The sequence below is a fragment of the Globicephala melas genome, chromosome 13, assembly GCF_963455315.2.
Source record: "Globicephala melas chromosome 13, mGloMel1.2, whole genome shotgun sequence".
In the NCBI taxonomy this organism is placed as follows: domain Eukaryota; kingdom Metazoa; phylum Chordata; class Mammalia; order Artiodactyla; family Delphinidae; genus Globicephala; species Globicephala melas.
In genome coordinates this window covers 88,188,742-88,202,574 of record NC_083326.1, presented here as the reverse complement: position 1 = coordinate 88,202,574, position 13,833 = coordinate 88,188,742, and the positions used below count along the sequence as shown (strand labels likewise).

At 44.0% G+C, this 13,833-nt stretch overlaps 1 protein-coding gene across 2 annotated transcripts in view; it reads right to left on the bottom strand.

The window, feature by feature from the left end:
• ADGRD1 (adhesion G protein-coupled receptor D1) overlaps nt 1-13,160 on the bottom strand; it is a 161,306-nt gene extending 148,146 nt beyond the window's left edge. For both annotated transcript variants that reach the window (XR_009566367.1, XM_030859944.2), the window contains exon 1: nt 13,084-13,160. The gene's annotated coding sequence lies outside the window, so the exon portion shown is untranslated. The remainder of the gene's footprint in view (nt 1-13,083) is intronic.
• Between the last annotated feature and the right edge of the window lie 673 nt (nt 13,161-13,833).

Genomic DNA, 13,833 nt, shown 5'->3' with positions numbered 1-13,833 from the left:
CATGTGGGATCTTCCCGGACCGGGGCACGAACCCATGTCCCCTGCATCGGCAGGCGGACTCTCAACCACTGCGCCACCAGGGAAGCCCAATCAACTATAATTTAAAAAATTTTTTTTCAAAAGATGAAGGGGGGACTTCCCTGGTGGTACAGTGGATAAGACTCCATGCTCCCAATGTAGGAGGCCTGGGTCTGATCCCTGGTCAGGGAACTAAATCCCACATGCATGCCGCAACTAAGACTTCGCATGCTACAACTAAGGAGCCCGCCTGCTGCAACTAAGATCCAGGGCAACCAAATAAATAAATTAAAAAAAAAAAAAGATGAAGGGACTTCCTTGGTGGTCCAGTTGGTAAGACTCCATGCTCCCAAGGCAGGGGGCCTGGGTTCGATCCCTGGTCGGGCAACTAGATCCCACATGCATGCCGTGACGAAGATCCCACGTGCTGCAACTAAGACCCAGTGTAGCCTAAATAAATAAATAAAAATAAATCTTCTTTAAAAAACAAAAAATAAATAAAATGAAGTGAAAAGATGAATAGGTCCGAGGGTCTATGTATAACATAGTGACTATAATGGGTAATACTGCACTGTGTAATTGAAATTTGCAATTTCAACAGAGTAACAGAGTAGAATTTGTGTTCTCACCAAAAAAAAAAAAAGATAAATATGTGAGGTGAGAGGTGACGGATGTGTTAATTAGCTCTGCTGTGGGAATCCTTTCACAGTGTATATATGTGTATATCAAATCATCACGTCGCACACCTTAAATATATTACAATTTTGTCAGTTATACCGTGATAAAGCTGAAAAAAATAAAAATAAAAGGAACCTTAAATTCCAATTAGGCTCTATTCAATAAAGTTTTACAGGGATGAAGCAAAGTGTGAAGCCAGCTGAAGACGGGGGCATAAGTGGATTATTCACCCGCAACTGGATACGTGTCCTGCGGCCGAGCAGGACAGCCTGGACCTCAGGAAGAGCGCGGTAGAGCCTCCCAGGTGCTCGGAGCGCCGGCCAGGCTGTGAGGACGCTGAGTTCCTGGCGCCCGATTCTCATCTCGCCCAGAGCTACACCTCCCCAGATGCCACACATCCCTCAACAAACCATCGGCGCAGACCCCCGCTTGCCCCTGCTGTGGACACAAGCAGCGTTTGGGGGTTTCCTCTGCAGGGTGTTTCCTACACCAGCCACGTGCTTCCATCCGGTGGGCAGATGGTCACGGGGCGGGCCGGACCCCTGCAGCACCTCGGCGCGCCCCGGGCCTGCAATTGACCAGAGGGGTCATGCGTCCTCCTCGGCTCCAATCAGCGTCTTCCCGGGGCTAATATACCCGCCCTGGAAGAGAGGAGGCTCCCCTCCCCCCATGGCGCTGCTGACCCCCAAGGATCTTAACTTAAGGCTGCTCATGGCCACTTTGCCTCTACAAAGAGTAGAAAGAGCGGACAACTGAGCTAAGAGATTCGATGGTGTCTGCTGAGCTCCCGGACCTGAGATACAGCGGCAGTTTTCGCAGAGAGGCACCAATCAACTCCTGTTTCCCCAGAGTAAGTCTGATTTTCGTTTCTGTCCCTTGCCATCGGAGGTCTGGTGAATGGGATGAATTTGAGAAGCTGCAGTCGTTTGTCATTCAGCGCCTGTGTAGGCACAGGAGGCAGCAAAGGCAGAGAGAGGCGGCGCTTGGCCGGTGTGTACCAGACCCTCCCCTCACCACTGCCCGGCGTCGGGCAGCCTCACTTCTCATCCCGGACGCGCTGGGATGCTCGGCCCCACGCCAGCCTCCGCGCTTCCCTCCCCACGGTGTGTCTCTGCCTGGGGCCTCTCGCACTCGGCGGCAGGTGGGATGCCTGGGGGCCCCATGCAGCAGCCGCGTGCACCAGCACCCAGAAACAGGGGCCTCGCTGACAGGGAGCAGCCCTGACCAGTGAGGCTCGGAGCTCAGTGGGTAAACACCCCTCGTCCTCCGCCACTCCAGGAGCAGCAGCGGAGTGACAGCTCCTTGAACTGACTTGCCCACCTGCCTGTTGTACTCCCCCCTGTAAACACTGCTGCCCCTAGAATCGGCTCCCAAGAAAACTACACACACATGTCAACCCCAGGCTCTGCTTCTGGAGAACCAAGGATAAGACCGACCATCGCGGGTGACGGTTCCATGGGTCCCGACATTCAGGCACAGCTCCATGGAGTCACGGAGTGCCCTGAAGTCGCATGCACAACTCTTTTGAACACACACACGTGAACTTCTGCGCGGAGAGTATCCGTAGCTTTCATCCCGCCCCCAAAGAGGAGTGAGGCGTAAAAGCTTAAGAAACCGTTGAGCTGCGGAGGAAGGTTTTAAGAAGACTGTGCCTGGCAGACGTGGCTCACTCCCTGCCCCAAATGCAGTCTCTCCCTTCTCCCCAGGCAGTATCCCAAGCGTATTTGGGCGCCCGTAATCTCAGTTAAAAACGGCCGCTTCCTTTTCAGCTGGGGTGGCCAGGGGGCTACACACAGCGAGATCGAGGCAGACGTCGGTGGCACAGGCTTCCGAGAGAACGCTTTTGACCTCTGCTCTTCCTGAAGCCTGCTGACCTTGACCTTTTATCTGGCTGGAGCATAGAAGTGATAAGAACAAGTGGAGCAGCTCTCCTGCAGTCGTGGGACTGGAAACCCAAGCTTCTTCTCTGAGGACATGGAAGGCTGGAAAGAGCATTACCCCCTTCACAGCAGGAGCAGCCTCCGTCTACAGCATCATGACTTTTCGTGGGTCCACTAGCAAACAGAGGTCAGGGAAACTACCCAGCCTGAAATGTGGTTTGAAAAGACAGACCCCTCTAAGGAGAGGAGGGCGTGAGTGTCGGCTCACACGGGGCAGGGCATGGGGGAAATGGGGCCAAGCCAGTAAGGAGAGTTCAGCAAAAGAATTGCAATGAATTTGGAAAGGCCAATGTGGGCTAGGTGAGAGCACACAGCCCTCGGCCACTGCAGACACAGGGGAGCTCACACCCCATCCCAGGCCCTTCTCCATGACCCCAGCAGGTGCTCAGAGGAAGAGGGTGGCAGGTGGGAGCCTGGAGGCAACCTCTCAACAGGGCTCACCAGGGAAGTGAGTGGCCACCACTGAGAAGGCATGACGCCTGCCTGGACCTTCTCCCCCAGGCACCAAAGTCCTGAAGTTACTGTAGAAGGACAGCCAACACTGCACCCCAGGGCACTGGGAAGAACCTGTGCAGCTAGAGGAAGGGGAGACTCCACCCTCTGTCCCCAGAGAGGGGCAGAGAGATCCCTTTGTACTGGGAGAGGGGCAGAGCCACTGGGGACATCCACCCGAGATGCAGGAACTCAGGCCACCTGAGCCTGAGGCCAACCAGGGAAACAGAATTCCCACCGTCCCACTTCCAGGCTGGCAGCACTCAGCACCCTGGTAACGGGAGAGGCGAGAGCATGGGGAGCTGTTCTGGCTGACGAGAAAGGGCTGGAGCTGAAAGTGGGGCCAGAACACTGAGGGGCTCCCTCTGCCGAGCCAACCCCACCGCAAGTGCAGGGCTGTGCCAGCGGAGTCTGAGGCCTGTGCAGCACTGATGGTAACCATGGCGACAGAACCCAAGCCAGCTCTACTCCCGACCAGACTGACTGAACATGCATACACATGCACACAGGCATACACACACTTGCATATACACATACATACACATGTACATATACACACGTGTATTGCACACACGCGCACATACACGTGCGTGCACGTGCATTCACACACATGCACAGGCACGAGCAAGCATATGCTCACCCATGCACACACAAGGCGCACACACATGCACACACGTGTGCGCACATATACACACGTGTGTGCATCCACACACGTGCGCAATGCGCATGTGCGCACATATGCATGCACAGGTGTGCATTCACACGCGCACACACATGCACAAGCAAACGTGCTCACATGCACACAAGGCATATGCACACACGCATAACATGCATAGATACAGTGCATACTCGTGCATTGAAATACATGTTTATACATACATGCATACTTGCACATACATGCCTTTCCACACATGCACAAGCACACATGTACACTAGTGCACACACACACACACACACACACTAATGGCCTAGCAGAAAAGAGCTGTACCCCTTTCCTGGCACGAATACTGTTGACCTCAGTCTCCACTGTTTTACACCTGATGCCCAGCATTTATTCTAAAAGTGTGACACACAAAAATAGCAAGAAAAAGCAACACACTGCCTAGAGACAAAACAATCAAAACTATGTCAGAAAGTTACAAATAATAACCCTGACTAATATGTTAAATGCTTTAGTGGGAAAGTGTGACAGCATATATGGACAAAGGGAAAGTTCTGCAGAAAGATGGAAATTATATGAAGGAGTCAAATGGAAACGCTGCTGCTAAAAGTAAAACATATGACACACCAAGCGCTCCTGCCACGAGCTCGTCAGTAACAGTAAAACATATGACACACCAAGCACTCCTGCCACGAGCTCGTCAGTAAAACATATGACACACGAAGCGCTCCTGCCACGAGCTCATCAGTAAAACATATGACACACGAAGCACTCCTGCCGCGAGCTCGTCAGTAGACTCCACACAGGCAGGGAAGAAATCAGGGAACCCTGTGATAGGTCGATTAAAACTATCCAAGCTGAAGCACAAAGTGAAAAAAAGGAACTTTTTTTAAAAACCAGAGCATGAAGGAGCAGTGTCCCAATATTCTGATATGTGTCTATTCTAACACATGTATAGTGGAAATCCCAGAAGTAGAAGTGAGAAAATGAGGCAGAAAAACATGTTTGAAGAGCTAACGGCCAAGAATATTCGAAAATAATGGAACACATTCAACCACAGACCCAATAAGCTCAGAAAATCCTAAGAAAGATAAATCCCAAACACACCACACAGGTGTACACACACACACACACCACAAACATGTGCATACACATCACACCATACATACACACACGTGCACACACACCACACATGCACATACACACAAACACACCACACACACACCGCACGCACCACATAAACACACTGCGCACCCCTAGGCACATGACATCAAAAGAGAAATCACAAAGGCAGCACGAGGAAAATCCACGTTACACACAGAGGAGCAAAGACAAGAATCGCGGCGCACTTCCTATCAGAAACTATGGACGTCGAAAGACAACGTAGGGAAACGTCTGGTGGGGGGAGAGGGCTCCTGCAACCCAGAGCTCCACATCTAGTAAATGGCATTTTTCAAAATGAAAGAAAAGGCTGAGAATAGGGGAGTGAAGAGAGACTGGTCCTGGGCATAGCGTTTCTTTGGGGCGGGGGACGACGATGAAAATGTCCTGAAATTAGACCGCAGGGGGTTGCGCAACCTTGCGCACACACTAAAAGCCACTGAATTTTGCACTTTAAAAAAGTGAGTTGGATGGACCTAGAGGGTGTTGTGCTCAGTGAAATGTCAGACAGAGAAAGACAAATACTGTATTTTTTTACTTATATGTGGAATCTAAAAAATAAAACAAATGAGCAAACATAACAAAACAGGAACAGACTCATAAATACAGAAAACAAACTAGTGATTGCAAGTGGGGATGGCAGCGGAGGAAGGGGATCAAGAGGAATAAGCTACTATGTATAAAATAAATAAGACACAAGGGTGTAATGAACAGCACAGGGAATAGAGCCAGTATTTAAAATGTCCTCATATGGGGCATGATCTGTACAAACCCCGGATCACCATGGCGCACATCGGAAACTAATGCTATTGTAAGCCAGCTATACTTCAGTTTTAAAAATGAAAGAGAAAGACACACTTTTTCAGACAAACACAAATTGGAAGATTTCATTGCCAGCAGACAAGCACTGCTAGAAATGTAACAGAACAGTATGCCACTAGACAGAAACGGGATCTACACAAGGAAATGAATCTCTCCAGAAATGGTTACAATTGAGGGTTTTTTTGTTTTTTGTTTTTGCGGTACGCGGGCCTCTCACTGTTGTGGCCTCTCCCGTTGCGGAGCACAGGCTCCGGACGCGCAGGCTCAGCGGCCATGGCTCACGGGCCCAGCCGCTCCGCGGCACGTGGGATCCTCCCGGACCGGGGCACGAACCCGTGTCCCCTGCCTTGGCAGGCGGACTCTCAACCACTGCGCCACCCGGGAAGCCCCTTATTTTTAATTGCTATAAAAATTAAATTGTCCAGAAAAGGAGTAGAATATGCTGTAGGTTGATAGCATATGTGAAAGTATAATGTATGAAAAATACCACAGAAGAAGGGAGGGGAAAAGTGGGAGCACACAGCTGTGAGGGGTCTGCACTACACTTAGAGGTATAACATGATTGGAAGGTAGCATGTGACCTATTAAAGAGAGATATCTTAAGATAATCACTGGAGAAAAGTATAGTACACCTTAGGACAGCCACTGGAAAAAAATGTTATAGAGGTATAAATAGTAAGCTAATAATAATACATAAAATGGAATCATAGCAAATTCTGAATTCATCCAAAAGCAGACCAAAAACAAGGGCTAAGGGGAGAAGGAAGGACCAACGGAAGAAATAGAAAATAACTGACAAAAAAAAAAAAGTAAAGAAAATAACTAGCAAGGAGAATAGATTTTACTCAGTCATTGCATTGAATCTAGATGATCTGAACACATCAAATAAAAGACAGAGATTCCCAGACTGGATAAAGTAGAAAAGACCAAACCATATACTGTCTACAAGAAACACTTTTGAAATATAAATACACAGCAAGGTTAAACCTTAAAGTAAACCAGAAGAGGTATATCTTGCAAACACTAAACAAAAGAACACTGAAGCGGCTATGTTATCAGACAAATTAGACTTCAGAATTCAGAGATATTATCAGGGATAAAGAGAGTCATTACATTACAAAGGGATGAATTCAGCAACAACACGTAACAGTCCTAAACATGTGTGCAACGGACAAAAGAACCACAAAGTACATGATACAAAAACTGGTATAAGTGAAAGGAGAAATAGGCAAACCTACAGTTATATCTGGAGACTCCTCCCTCAGGAATCAATAAAATAAGTAGGCAGAAAATCACTAAGGATACAGAGCTGACCAACACTGGCAACGCACGTTGCTGACATGTATAATGACATTTATAAAACACTCCACTCGACAACTGAGAAATGATATCCTTTTAAGTGCACATAAAACAGTAACCAAAATAGATCATATTCAAGTACACATAAAACATTAACCAAGGTTGATCATAAAAAAAACCTCAACAAATATAAAATATCGAAATCATGTAAGGTATGTTCTCTAATCAATGGAATTAGACTAGAAATCCAAATGAAAGAAAGGTGTCTGTATTTGAGGTGATTAAAATGTTCTAAAATTAGATTACGGTGATGCTTACATGACTCTGTCAATACACGAAAAATACTGTACACTTCAAATGGATGAACTTTACAGTGTATAAATGACCAGAACTACCAAGTGAGTTTATCACAGTCACATGAAACAAAGTCAACATAAAAAAATTTACTGTAGTTTGATATGCTAGCAATGAATAATTAGAAATCAAAATCTAGACGTCATTTATAATACTGCCCCAAAATGAAATAGGTATACATCTAAATATGTACAAAGAGCACCTAAATAAATGGAGTAGATAATTGAATACTGTTAAAATGTCCAGATTCTCCCCCAGATGATCCCACTCAAATCTCAATTCTACAACCCCAATCAAAATCCCGCCAGGGTTTTTTGGTAGAAATCAACATGCTGATTCTAAAATGAATGTGTAATGAAACTGGAATAGCCAAAACTATTTTGGAAAATATGTACGAAGTTGGAGAACTTTAATACCTGGTTTCAAGACTTACTATAAAGCTGCAGTCATCAATAGAGTGTGGTATTAGCAAAATGTTACACATTTATGTGGATGAAATAAAAAAGAGAAGTAAACTTAACCTATACTGTTAATTGATTTTCAACAAAGGGAACACAATGGAGAAAGGGTAAGTTTTTTTCAGTATATGGGGCCGGAACTATTGGACAGTCACAAGCTAAAAACAAGGACTCTCAACCCATACCTCACCACACGGCAAAAATTAACTCAACTTGAATCATAGTTCTAAACATAAAATCTAAAACTATAAAACTTCTAGAAGAAAACATGGTGGGGGGGGGATACTTGTGACCTTGAGTAGGGCAAAGACTTATTAGAAAAGACACAAAAAGTACAAACCATGAAAGAAAAAGTGAGAAATTGGACTTCATCCAGTTCAACGAAATTTTAAACCTAAGCTCTTGGAAAGAGTAGTTAGAAAATGAAGACAAAAGACTGGAAGAAAATATCTGCAAAATGTGTATCTTGATAAAAGACTCTCAAATCTCAAAACAAACAACTCAGTACACAATGGATAAGGATCTTGAGGAGGCAGTTCACCAAAGAAGATATATTGATGGAAAGTTAGCACATGTAAAGATGTCCAACAGCTCTGGCCATGATGCCAATGCACATTAACACCACAAGGATTACACCCGTATGAGACTGAGAAGAAACTATCAGACCAAGTGCTGGTGAGGAGACAAATCGGCTGGAACTCTCAGACATTACTGTTAAGAATGGTCCAGCCATGGTCCAGCCATTTGAAATACAAGTTTGCAGTTCTGTGTAAACCTGAACGTACCCCCATCAGATGACCCCACAAGCCCACTACTAGGTGCGTACTGAAGAGAAATGAAACCTGTTCACACAAAAGCCTAGACGCAGATGTTCCTAGCAGGTTTACTCATAATCTCCAAAGACTAGAAGCAACCCACATGTCCTTCAACAAGGGAATGGATCGACAAACCGTACCCATAAAAGGGATATCCGTAAAAGAGTGCTTCTCAGTTTTTCTAAAAAGGAGAAATATTGATACACACAGCAGCATAAGTCTCACATTCTTTATCCCAAGTGAAAGAGGGAGTTCATTCCTATGAGTTCCTTCTTATAAAGACAAAACAGTGGAGACAGGAAAGAGAGCAGTGGTTGTCTGGGTGGGGGTGAAAGGAGATGTTAGTTATAGAGGGGCACAAGGGAAAGTTTGGGGGGTGTTGAGTTTGTTCTATATCTTGCTATGGTGGTGGTTACATGACTCTATGTGTTTGTCAAAACGCATAGAACTAGACTCTAAAAGGGTGATTTTTCTGTACATATGAATTATATATATAAACCTGCCCCCAAAGTCATGTATGCTAATAATGGCAGAGCCAACGGTGAGAAGGAGCTTTGGGTCTTTAATGACATCATGGAACTACCATACCTGTCCCTCTATTTAGCTAAGCCACTGGAGTCTAGTTTCAGTTAAGTGTACTCAAAAATAATCTCCAACTGATACAGGATGCCACGCTGATTTGGACGTCCTCATGATTACTCATCTTAGGTGATTTCTCAGTCCACTTTGTGCCTGAACTCGGCCACTTAAGCAGTCATGGGTACCTACCTACAAGTCCGTGTTCATTTTCATCTGCCTGCAACGGAGAAATAAACAACTCTAGATATTAAGATATTAAGAAATGGGAGCAGCGCCAGTGAGGGACTAAATCATCATCGTGTGTCATTATCACCACCATCATCATATGAGCAATTAACATACCCTCCAGCAAACAATCGGGCTTGCCATTTAGAAGTGAAATCAGCTGCAGAGGAAAAGACACTCCTCGTGCCCCTCTTAGAAAATCATGCTGGACCACTGCAGCAAAGCTAGTAATTAGCTAATACTTTACTGTCTGTCTCAGTGAATAACAACGTCAAGCTCCATTAAAAACCTTCAAAGACAGAGCTGCGTTTCAAGGGCTTTATTCCAGGAGTGCCTCCACATCAACAAATATTCTAATCCTGACTTCCATAACGACCCTACAGATGGAATTAAACTAGAAATTTTTTAAAAGATATCTGGACTTGAAATCCAGTTGGATTTCGCCACACTTTTGTCATTTATTAGCCTATTATAACTTAAACCATAACAAAAAAATGATCATAGTACCCTTCCCCAAAATCGCCTCCTTTAAGACTGTGTCAACCAGGGTGCTTTCCGTTGGAAAGGACAGAAAATCAAACTCAAAACAGGCTTAAACAAAAGGGGAAGAAGTTACAAAAAGTCCAGAGGATAATACGGCCATATTCGGAACACAGTCAAGGTCATCAGAAATTTAGTTTTTCTCTCTTTGTCAGTCTCTACTTACTTTCCGTTGCCTCAATTCTCTAGGAATGGAGAAGGAATAACAGGAAGAGTGGATATATGGTTAAGTATAATATACTACACTCCCCCCCACAAAGTTCTTTTAAACATGTTGACAGCTGAAAGCAAAATCATATTATAATAATAATAACAACCACAACATTGACCAATGGAGTCATTAATGTATGTGAATGTAATATGTAAGATGACCATGCACAAAGAGAAGGGGGTAAAGGAAACTCTAGAGGGACAGGATACCTATGTTCAGACTGAAGTAGTAATATTCCAAATAGGCTGTGAAAAGTCGAGAATGCATTTTTGTAATCTCTAGAGAAACCACTAAAAACTTATGCAGAGAGACATAGTCAAAATGAAAATAATAAATAAAATGAAATGCTTAGATACAATCCAATAAACCAAAAGAAATCAGGAAAGAGGAAATAGAGAAATAAAAAATTAACCAAAAAAATAATAAAATGGTAAATTATATTACAGCACACCAATTTTAAGACAGAAACTGTCAGATTAGATTTTATATGATGACCTAAGTATATATGCTGGCCACAAGAAACTCACTCACACATAGTGATATAGTTAAGTTAAAAGTAAGAGAATGGAAAAAGATATACTATGCAAATACTAACCCCCTCCCCAAAAAAGCTGAACTGGTTATATTAATATCAGACAATATAGACTTCAGAACAAAGAGAAATACTGAAGATAAAGAGGAATAACATATATAAAAAAGTCAACTCATCAAGAAAATATACCAATACTAAACGTGTATGCACCTAACTACAGAGCTGCAAAACACATGAAAAAAAAAATGACAGAATTGAGAGGAGAAAGAGACAAACCCACAATAAGATTTGGAGACTTTTGGGGTTTCCCTGGTGGCACAGTGGTTGAGAGTCCGCCTGCCGATGCAGGGGACACGGGTTCGTGCCCCGGTCCGGGAGGATCCCACATGCCACGGAGCGGCTGGGTCCGTGAGCCATGGCCACCGGGCCTGCGCGTCCGGAGCCTGTGCTCCGCAACGGGAGAGGCCCACGTACCGGGAAAAAAAAAAAAAAAATGATTCGGAGACTTCAATACTCCTCTCTCAGTAACAGATAGAACTAGGAGACAGAAAGTTAGAAGGGATTCAGAAGACATGATCAACCATCTGGATCTAATTGGCATTTATGGAACACTCCACCCAACAACAGCAGAACACACAGCTACACATGAAGATTCACCAAGATGGACCAAATCCTAGGCCATAAAACAAACCTTAACAATTTACACAAGCGAAATCATACAAAGTATGCTCTCCGGACATAATGAAATTGAACTAGAAATCAATAACAGAACAGGAACAGGTAAATTTCCAATCACTTGGAAATTAAACAGCAGACTCCCAACTAATCCGTAGGTAAACAAGGAACACTCCAGGGAAATTAGAAAAAAATTTTAATGCAGCGGAAAGGAAAATGCAGCATATAAAAATTTATGGATTACAGCTAGCCTAGTGCTTAAGGGGAAATTTATAGCATGGAATGAGTGTATTAAAAGAAGAAAAGATCCCACATCAATAAACTAAGGTTTCATGTTAAGACTAGAACAGAAAGAGTAAAATAAACTCAAATCAAACAGAAGGAAAGAAGTGTTTGCTAAGACATTATAGGTCACCAAAGATTTCTGAGCCAGTAAATTGTTGCAGAAATTAAGGCATCTAGACAATTTCTCAGCTTAGAAATCTTCAGTGATATATGATTACTCACCAAAAAGACACTGGTTACTAATATGTCCCTCTCTGTTATGGTGCCACACGATTACCCAATATCATCATCTTCCCCTTCCAGTTTTCCAACGAAACTGAATATTTCAACTACCGTCATTCACCCCTTCCTGCCCCTTTTGTTCACATGACTCCACTGGGAACTTCCTTGCCCATTTTCACATTAAGTTTAAATCCTACCCAATATCAGGATAAAGTGTCTCCTTCCTCAGTCCAACATATTGAATACTTAATATCAAGGTGCTGTCTTAAGTGTCTTAATATGCATTATTTTGCCTAGTATTTCTGATAATCCTATGAGGTAGATAGTAATCTTTGCTATATTTTATAAGTAAAGAAAGTGAGGCACAGACCATTAAATAACTTGCCAAAGATCACACAGGTAATAAAAGGGGGAACAGGTAATTGAACTCAGACAGCCTGGCTCCTGAATTAACCCTCCCAACCACTTTAAGGTCTGCCTCCCTTCTCTGGACCCTCAAAATATCACGTCTACACCTAACTTGTGTCCCCTATTAAATCCTGCCTTGAATTCTGAGTTTTTGTGTCCTTAACTCTCTTATTAGAATATTAATTCCTAGAGCACAAAGGCCAGGTCATATCGACTTTCTATTAAATTGAATTCAGGCTTAATACAAATTTGTGGGATGGAGGGAGGGAGGGAAGATGTATTGGTCAGGGCTCTCCAGATAAACTGAACAAGTAAATATATATCAAGTAAATAAATATAAATATATATATATATGGATAGATAGATAGACGTATAGAGACACAGAGATATGGAGAGAGAGATTAATTTACTACAAGAAATTGTCTCATATGATTATGGAAGCTAAGAAGTCATGAAATAGTGCTCAGCTGTGGCCTTTTTTCTTGCACCCACTACCACCTTCCCCCCAAATACTGTTTTTAACGCATCCACACCGTCACAGAAGCTTCAGCTGGGAGAAGTGATCTGTGGATAAGCTTCATGTAAACCCATAAAACCATCATCTTAGAAGACCCTGGATAAAACACCTCATTGTCTGCAGTCCCGCTGCCACTCTCTTTTCAGAGGATTTGTTTATTATTAAACATTTATTGAGCACCTACTACCTACCAGCTACTCTTCCATACCAGCTATTCTTCTTCTGGGAATGGAGCAGTGAACAAGAAAAACAGCTGTCTGCCCTCCAGGAATGTATATTCCTGTAAGAGAAACACACAAGACATGAGTAAACAAAAAAATTGAAAATTGTGATAAGTGTTTTAAATAAAATAAAACACTGGTGTTCGTGACTGGATGGAGAGAATGGAAGTGTGACTCTAGATGATGGTCTGGGAGGGCCTTCCTTGCTGAACAGGTGATATTTGAGCTGAGTCCTGAGTGATTTGATGGAACCAAACATGCAAAACTGAGGGAAGACCATGCCAGATGCAGAAAGATTAAATTCCCTAAGGCAAGAGTGAGCCCGGTATCTGCAAGAATTCGAAAAACTGATGTGGCTAGAACACAGTAAGCAAAGGCAGAGTGGTCCAAAAAGAAGGTGGAAGATGCAGGAACCAGACCGTGAACAGCTCTGTAGACCATGGATTCAACGTAGACTGGGCAACCACTGGAATGTTCTGAAGAGGAGAGAACGTGAGCTACTTGATATTTTTAAAAGACTGCTCCAGTGGCTGTATAGATAGAGAGTAGATCATTGGAGGGCAGGGCACCACTGCATGCAGGACATCTGGTTTACATGAGGTTGGGCACCACAGATAGGAAATCCAGTTTAGAAACTTTGAGGGACATCAAACCAGGAGGGAATGGTGGCTTGGACAGGGTGGTGGCTGTGGGGATGAAGAGGTACTTTGGAAATAAAGC